The sequence below is a fragment of the Ostrinia nubilalis genome, chromosome 28 (assembly GCF_963855985.1).
Source record: "Ostrinia nubilalis chromosome 28, ilOstNubi1.1, whole genome shotgun sequence".
Lineage (NCBI taxonomy): Eukaryota > Metazoa > Arthropoda > Insecta > Lepidoptera > Crambidae > Ostrinia > Ostrinia nubilalis.
The window spans coordinates 7,795,677-7,804,094 of record NC_087115.1 but is presented as its reverse complement, the minus strand read 5'-3'; positions in this window follow the sequence as shown (position 1 = coordinate 7,804,094).

Sequence of the window (8,418 nt, the reverse complement as noted above, 5' to 3'; positions counted from 1 at the left end):
TGCTCCCAATATAGGATATAATGTTGGTAAATTATGGAGTTTGGGTCGTGGGGGCTTTGGGAGCTATCCTAAAAAAACTGTCTGGCAAGGAGTTGGAACTGTCAAAACTGTCTGGCTTTTGGGGAAAATACTTGTAGTAATTGCCCAAGTATTATACATAAAAATCAGATTTTATAGTGTAACGTAAATCTAACTTTTACGGTGGCTTTTTCTGTATATTCAATAGACTGTAATTCTACCAATGTTATACCATTAAATCTGATTTTTATGTATAACTAGCTGACCCGGCGAACTTCGTACCGCCTTAGCGTAGAGATTTTCTTAATATTTTTTTCCGTAAGAACCATCCTTGGACTTCCACAAACATTTAAAAAAAAGAATTTATTATTTATTTATTTATTTATTTATTTTTTTGGGAAACATACAGTTACAATATAATTTAATTTAGGTGCAGTAAGAAAACACATAAACCAATTAAGTTTCCACAGTTAAATATACACATAAAGTTGGGCAAACCATTATGAATAAAATTTTGTTGCGAAAAATATAAACTTATATAAAAAAAGTAAACAAAGTGACAAAAGAAAAATTATCAACTACCTAATTAATAAAGGAGCGAACTGCAAACATCACCCGACGCTCGCAATTTAGTTGCCACAAGACAAATCACGGATTTGTTTTTTAAAATTACTTAAATTAGACCCAAGTATGTCTAATTCTTGGAATTGTTTGTTGTAGCAACGACAAGCGCGAGGCAGAAAGGTGTTGAAAGCATAATTAGTCCTACAAAGGGGCACATCAAAAAGACACCTATTACGGGCACTAAGCCGGGGGCAACGGAGATATATTTCACTTAAAAGATAAGGAGAGTCAATTAAATTGTGCAGCAATTTGAATAGGAATATTTGGTCTCTTTCAATGCGACGGTCAGTGAGTGAGGGTACAGATTCCATGAGAGAACAAGTACCTCTGTTAGAACATCTAAAATGAAGGTGTTTAATAAATTTATTTCGGATACGATCCAACATATTGATATATTTCTGATAGTGAGGATTCCAAACTGCAGATCCATATTCCAAAATAGAACGCACATAAGAATTAAACAGCAGAACAAGCGTAGAACAATTCTTAAATTCCTTTCCAGTTCTCAAAACAAATCCCAGCATACGATAAGCCTTGGCCGATATAGCATCCAAATGGCAACAAAAGGACATCTTAGCATCGAGGTAAACACCCAAATCCCTCACTTCATTCACGCGATTGATTATATTGTCGTTCACTGAGTAATCAAAAACGATGGGACTTTTCTTCCGCGTGAAAGTAATCACATTGCATTTCTTAATATTCAGGTTAAGACAATTGCTTAAACAATACCGAGACAAAGCTTCAAGATCATTTTGTAAAAGCAAGCAATCAGTTATAGATTTAACTCTCCTAAAGATTTTCATATCATCAGCATATATTAATACGTTACTATTGCCAAAAATATGAACGATGTCATTTATAAATACGTTGAACAGTAATGGACCGAGATGAGAACCCTGTGGCACTCCCGAGGAGACCGGCACAAATGATGACACATGACCCTTGACAGTAACAGCCTGAGATCGATCACGTAAATATGAGGTGATCCAACGAAGAAGGTCACCGTGTATACCGACTAAACCAAGCTTACGGATTAAAATAGGGTGTGAGATTTTATCAAATGCCTTAGAATAGTCGGTATACACGACATCCACCTGAAATCCCTGATCCATTGACTTTGCAACGAAATGAACCAACTCGCAAAGGTTCGACTCAGTAGACCTCTTGTTAATAAACCCATGCTGCTGGTCGGCGAGGATGGGCCTCAGACTCGGAAATATGGCGTCATAAATAATTTTCTCAAACAATTTGGCAATTGTACATAATTTTGAGATTGGCCTATAATTCTGAATATTATGTTTATTGCCGGATTTAAAGACAGGAACGACAAAGGACTGCTTCCATCTACTAGGCATTTCACCCGTTTTTAACGATAAGTCAAAAAGCAAATAAATCGGAAGAGCAAGGTAGCGATGACACATTCTAAGGAAGAAAGGAGGCAAATTATCCGGGCCACTACCCTTATTTATATCTAGTCCCTTCAAGTACTTCTCGACAAGCTCGGGAGAGAGCTCAATGGAGCCAACGGATACTGCACCCTGACTCTCCAAAAGAGTGGATGAAGTCAATCCACATGTTCTGGGTTCAAATGCCGATTGAAAGTAGTCATTAAACATGGCGCAAATGGTTTCACCATTAGAAGATGATACGCCACCAGAGAACATTGTATCTGGAACATCATTTGACGATTTCTTGGATTTCACAAAACTCCAAAAGAATTTACTGTTGAGTCTTATCCTACCTTCACAGTAGCGAATGTATGCATTGTAACATTCAAGTTGTACACGCTTTTGCCTCTCACGTAATAAACCAAAGGTGTGATAATCGCTTAACCTGCCATACTTCTTCCATTTTTTATGATATTTCGACTTTTCAGAGATAATTTTCACCAACGATTTAGAAAACCAAGAAGGATAACGAGAATTATTATTAACTGTCTTATGGGGAACATGACTAGAAACAATTCCATTTATAGTATCATAAAAAATATCAACGGCTTCTTGGATACTTCTATCGGCCAGCAGTTCATGCCAATGGACCAACCTAATTTCGCCATTAATATTATCATAATTAGCTGCACGAAAATTCGGAACAACTCGCAGCGCTGGTCGAAGAATTCGCGGTTTAATATGAGACGTGCGAATCGACAGAGCAGGGTGGTGCCGGTCCTCCGCAACAAGAGGTGTCGGACAACGATTGACAAGACATTCAAAATTGCACATGACAAGGTCCAAATATCGAAATCGGTTCAACCGTTCACACGTGATGCCGTGACAACGCGAAACGGGTTTCATTTTTATATATATAGATATTTGGGCAATAATTATAAGTATTTTCCCCAACAGCCAGACAGTTTTGACAGTTCCAACTCCTTGCCAGATAGTTTTTTTAGGGTAGCTCTCAAAGCCACCACGACCCAAACTTCATAATTCACCAACATTATATCCTATATTGGAAGCATACGCTGACAAACTTTCAGCTTTTATAAAATGACGTAAGTCTGGCGTTCACTAGCTCTTAGTCTATTAGATGTGCTTCAGATTTGTATGATCTGTCACGTCAAGCACTGACTGAGATAACCGCTAGAGTTAGGCTCAGTCGCACCAACTCTTTCACCGTAACTTTAACAATAACCGGTGCATTTTGTATGGAGTTTGACAGATTTTTGACGTTTGTCAAAGTTAAAGTAAGATGGTGCAACCCAGCCTTACAGTAGGGGAGATTTATAATATACAATCTGTCAGGAACCACTTTTAGGGTAAAATTTTAAGGGGATCTGTCAATCGAAGGTCAGGTTTTTTTATTGGCCGACATTTTTGATTTTGAACAAAAATGTATGAATCGTCGATGAATTTTAGATCTCAAATACTCGACGCACAGTGGTGCTACAGCTTTGGTAGCATAGTAACAAATGCTAAGGCGGACGTATTCTGTCAGAATACAGCACTTTTTTTTATTGGCCGACATTTTTGATTTTGAACAAAAAATGTATGAATCGTCGATGAATTTTAGATCTCAAATACTCGACGCACAGTGGTGCTACAGCTTTGGTGGCATAGTAACAAATGCTAAGGCGGACGTATTCTGTCAGAATACAGCACTTTTTTTTATTGGCCGACACTTTTGATTTTGAACAAAAAATGTATGAATCGTCGATGAATTTTAGATCTCAAATACTCGACGCATAGTGGTGCTACAGCTTTGGTGCCATAGTAACAAATGCTAAGGCGGACGTATTCTGTCAGAATACAGCACTTTTTTTTTTATTGGCCGACACTTGATTTTGAACAAAAAATGTATGAATAGTCGATGATCTCAAATACTCGACGCACAGTGGAGCTACGGCTTTGGTGCTATAGTAACAAATGCTAAGGCAGACGTATTCTGTCAGAATACAGCACTTTTTTTTGTTGGCCGGCACTTTTGATTTTGGACCAAAAATATATGAAACGTGGATGATGTCCTTTCCTGTTATGTGCTACCATAGAGTTCACTTAAAAATTAAGGATTGATGGTGAAAACGGGCATAAGTTTTATTTAATTAATAATACCTAATTTTTATTTTCAGCCGTGACATCGTTTGGCACCAACAATCATTCCTCTAAATAAATACATATAAATATACCAACTTATAGTTATATGTCATATAGGTTTTTAATAAACTCGTCTCGCTCGACACTATGAGAAGTATCGGCATGTTATAAAGATTTTAACCAACGTGAGAAAATGGTGATCCCATACATTTTAGTATGGGAGCAGTCGGAATTCAAAAATTTTGATCTCAGTTGTATGTGTGTATTGAATGAGACCATACATCATAATGACGTAGTGTGTGTGTTTTTACGCCATACAAATTTTGTATGACAGTTGTACTGTGCAGTTTTGTTATACGTTTGTATTATATTATTTTATAAGAAATGTTTATCTCTAAATGCAATTATTTTTGTTCGAACTGTCAAATGTGACAGCTGTCATCCGCAAAAAATATTCAAAAATGGCGACGAAAAACACACACACTGCGTTGTGTATAATGATATAAATAATATATGAATATAACAATAAATGTAAATAATATAAATTAAAATTTAATAATATGTATAAGTGCGTACGAGTATGTAATCTTTCTATTATATGACACGGCATCTATTATTTGGTTGTGAAAAATGAAATATAATGTATAAAAATAAAAATCTAGCTCCAAACTAAGCTGAGCTTCTGTGGCGCTTAGGTAAAGTATAAAAATACGTATAAATAAATAAATTATTAGTACAATCCAGTTTGTCCTTCGCGAGATTTGAATCTGCGACTTGTGTTTATATTACACATTCCAAGTATTGAATGAACTATACAGGGTGGAAACGATAAGTGATCTCACTCGATTATTTCTAAACTACACATGATATCGTAAAACTGATTACTGATTCTAAAAGTGCTTCACAAGCTCTATCCAATGGTGTCAATAATAGGTTACAGAATAAACGGGATCTATCCAAAAATTCAATGTTTCCTTCTTCCATACATTTAGTACTACTACAGTCATGACACTCATCTCCTGACAATATTGTAGCAAGTAAAAGCCTAAAACTAATGTTTTTTATGAATAATTTTAAAGAAGAATACAATTTACGAGTTTATTTTAAGAGTTTATTATTCAATAAAAAAAATTAACTTCTAATATTGTATGTCTGGCATACATTTAGTATGGAAGCTGGAAACATTGAATTTTCAGATAGATCCAGTTTATTCTGTACCCTATTATTGGTACCGTTTGAAAGAGCTCATGAAGCACTTTCAGGATCAGTAACCAGTTTTTCAATATCTTGTATAGTTTAGAAATAATCGAGTGAGATCACTTAACGTTCCTACCCTGTAGATCGTTTCATCCACTCGGCCGCGCCCCAGCTACGTTTGGTCCCGGTCGCGCGGGGTGCGGGGAGTGTGGTCCGAGCAAGCCGTAAGGCATTACTGTAGTGTGCGTGTGCACTCATGGAGCATTAGCGTGTACCGACACTCAAACATTCGCGGAAGAGTGGTGGGGCGCGTCTTAGTGGATAAAACTATCTACAAACTTGTTTTTAAAAAGCAGAATCTTATCTTTTATAAATTTAAATATTACGACTAATTCATTAAATCGATTTATTGTTGATTTTATTATAATTAAATGCATTTGTTTACTTAAAGTTTATTAAATTGACAAAATGGAATCTCGAAAATTCTGTACCGATTCTGACATAATCCTCCCAAACTGATAGATGCCGTTGTAACAGAAGCCAGATGCAAAAACATGTACATGACTATTCTGTGTAGATATTATTGCAACTGGCAATACAGTGTTGAAACTACGAAATATGTAGGATAAGTATCATTGGATAGGTATGATATGACCAACTCGTTACGGTTTTAAGTAGATTTCTGTGCGTTTAGAAATGTCAAAATGTGTCTTCGAACGTCAAAAGACTGTCAAATGGGTTTTGACAGCTGCCATATGGATCTACATAAAAGGTTACTAAATGTACCTTAATATTGTAACACTAAGGTTGATATTGCAACGATATTAGGCTTGCTACGAATGTCAAACGAAGCGAAACGTCAAATCATACAAAAATGACAGCTGTCAAAAATTGTTTACATTTGTTGTCATTTCTAAACGTAAAGACATCTGAATCTGTATTTATAGACCTGGAGTCGACTGCTAAAGTGATACAAGCAAGATGAGCCTACCACAAATGATTTCTTAATTGATTTTGAGTTTTGTGCCTTTAATGTAAGGTTCAAAATTGATTGAGCAAGTTTGTGGTGGGGTTTGACTGTACAATATAGCCACAAATATGGCACAAAATAACGGAAAAAATATTGAGGGTAGTCACACATTTGTTTAGAAAAATCTTTTGGCCTGCATCTTACTTGTTGGAAAGTTCTGATGCCCGGAATACTCAACCACAGAGAAATTTTCTATCCCATTTCATTTTAATAAGAAAAATAAAATGAGAGATTAAATTTTATTTCTAATGCATGGAGATATCAAGATTAAAGCAAACGAAACTCGTTAAAAAATAACCAATTTTTCCAATGGATTTTATAAAATCCAGTTAAAAAAATTAAACTGACATTTTGCATTACTAAATGTGTGACTGCTCTCAACTAAAGATTAATTGAAAAGCATTTAAATAATACTCCATATACTCATAGTGTTGTCATTATTTACTATCGATATAAATAAGGGACGTCACTAAGTACTACAACTTGAGAACTGAAGACAGGCTGCAACTAGGCTGGGTTTGGAAAAAATACGTCCTTACCAATTAAAAAAAAATACATACAGCCGAACATAGAACCTCCTATTTTTTGAAGTCGGTTAAAAAGGGAGAACCGTGTTTTGACAGTTCATTAAAAATATACAGCAGCTTTCCTGTCATATAACATGTTACGGGACTATTCCCACCGCTGCAACTCCTGTGTAGCCAGGATCTACAGCTTGACCGCCAATAACACAATCAGTGAAGGCCAAGTTTGTCCCGGGTGAAAGTTAAACTGTCATTGGACCCGCAACGAAATTAATCAGAAGAACATAGGAGGAGTTCGAAATTAAGGATCGACTTCGCGTTCATTTAACTCATGATGTATTTGCTTTCTCAGATCAGAAAAAGACACCACTGCCTATAATGTGATCTTGGCCTTATTTATATCGATAGTGCGACAACACTACGCAACACTAAATCGCGATAATCGATTATTATAACAAGTCAACTGCCATTCGTTTAGACTTAAGTTTTGAGAGAGTTACGGTCGCGCATGTGATGTTAAAATTACTTTTAAATACAAGGCAATATTCAGATTTTACTTTAAAATTATTGTATTTTTTTCATTCACTGAACATGGTATTTCACTGGACTGCATGACTACCACCTTCTCTTTTCTTATGCATGACTACCACCAGTCTGCTAAGACATTTTATTGCCTTCTTGATGTTTTCAAGTAAAAGCCAGCTAAAGAGCATTCCACTTTCTCAATTTAAAAAAAGCCGTTTAAAATTCATCTCTCAAATGCAAAAATTACAATGACTATAAACATTTTTGTAGCAGAATAGCAATCACTTAAGATGCCACTGTGTAGTCTATGGTAATTTTAACATTGCGATCGCGACCCAGAAGAAATACGCAGCTAATGGTGACTATTAAGTTCTTGCCATACAGAGGGCGGCCGCTTCGGTGTGACCATAGACAAATATCTTTTTTTTATTAACTTTTTCTTGAGGTAAATTTTCAAATCCGTTAAGCCGGGTCTCCAGCGCTGGTTTTGCCCTAAACAATCAATAAAAACATGTCAATATTCAACATTTTTGTAGGCAATTTTGTTGAATGTTGATTTTAATGTCTTTGTTGATTGTGTAGGGCAAAGCTTGTCAGTTTCGTTCTATAACAACTTTTTTCTAAGTCATTAATATTGAGTTGTCTATGAATTTAATATTAAACAAAAATACTCATTCCAAGTGGTAGCCATTTTAGTCAATTTTTTCTCTAGTGTGATTTATTATTATAACTTCAATTTATTTTGTCTATGGTTTTTGAAAAACTGAACTGAACATCCTAAATTGCATCTCACTTAACATCAGGTGAGATTGCAGTCTTATACCTGCCTAGTTCTGCATTAAAAAATATAAATATTTGGTTATGGTCAAGTCGGGCGGCCGAGCGATGTGACTAACTAGTTTTATGTTTTGTAAATAACTATACATGTTCATAGTTAGTTGTAACGTACGCGTGTCTGTTGTCG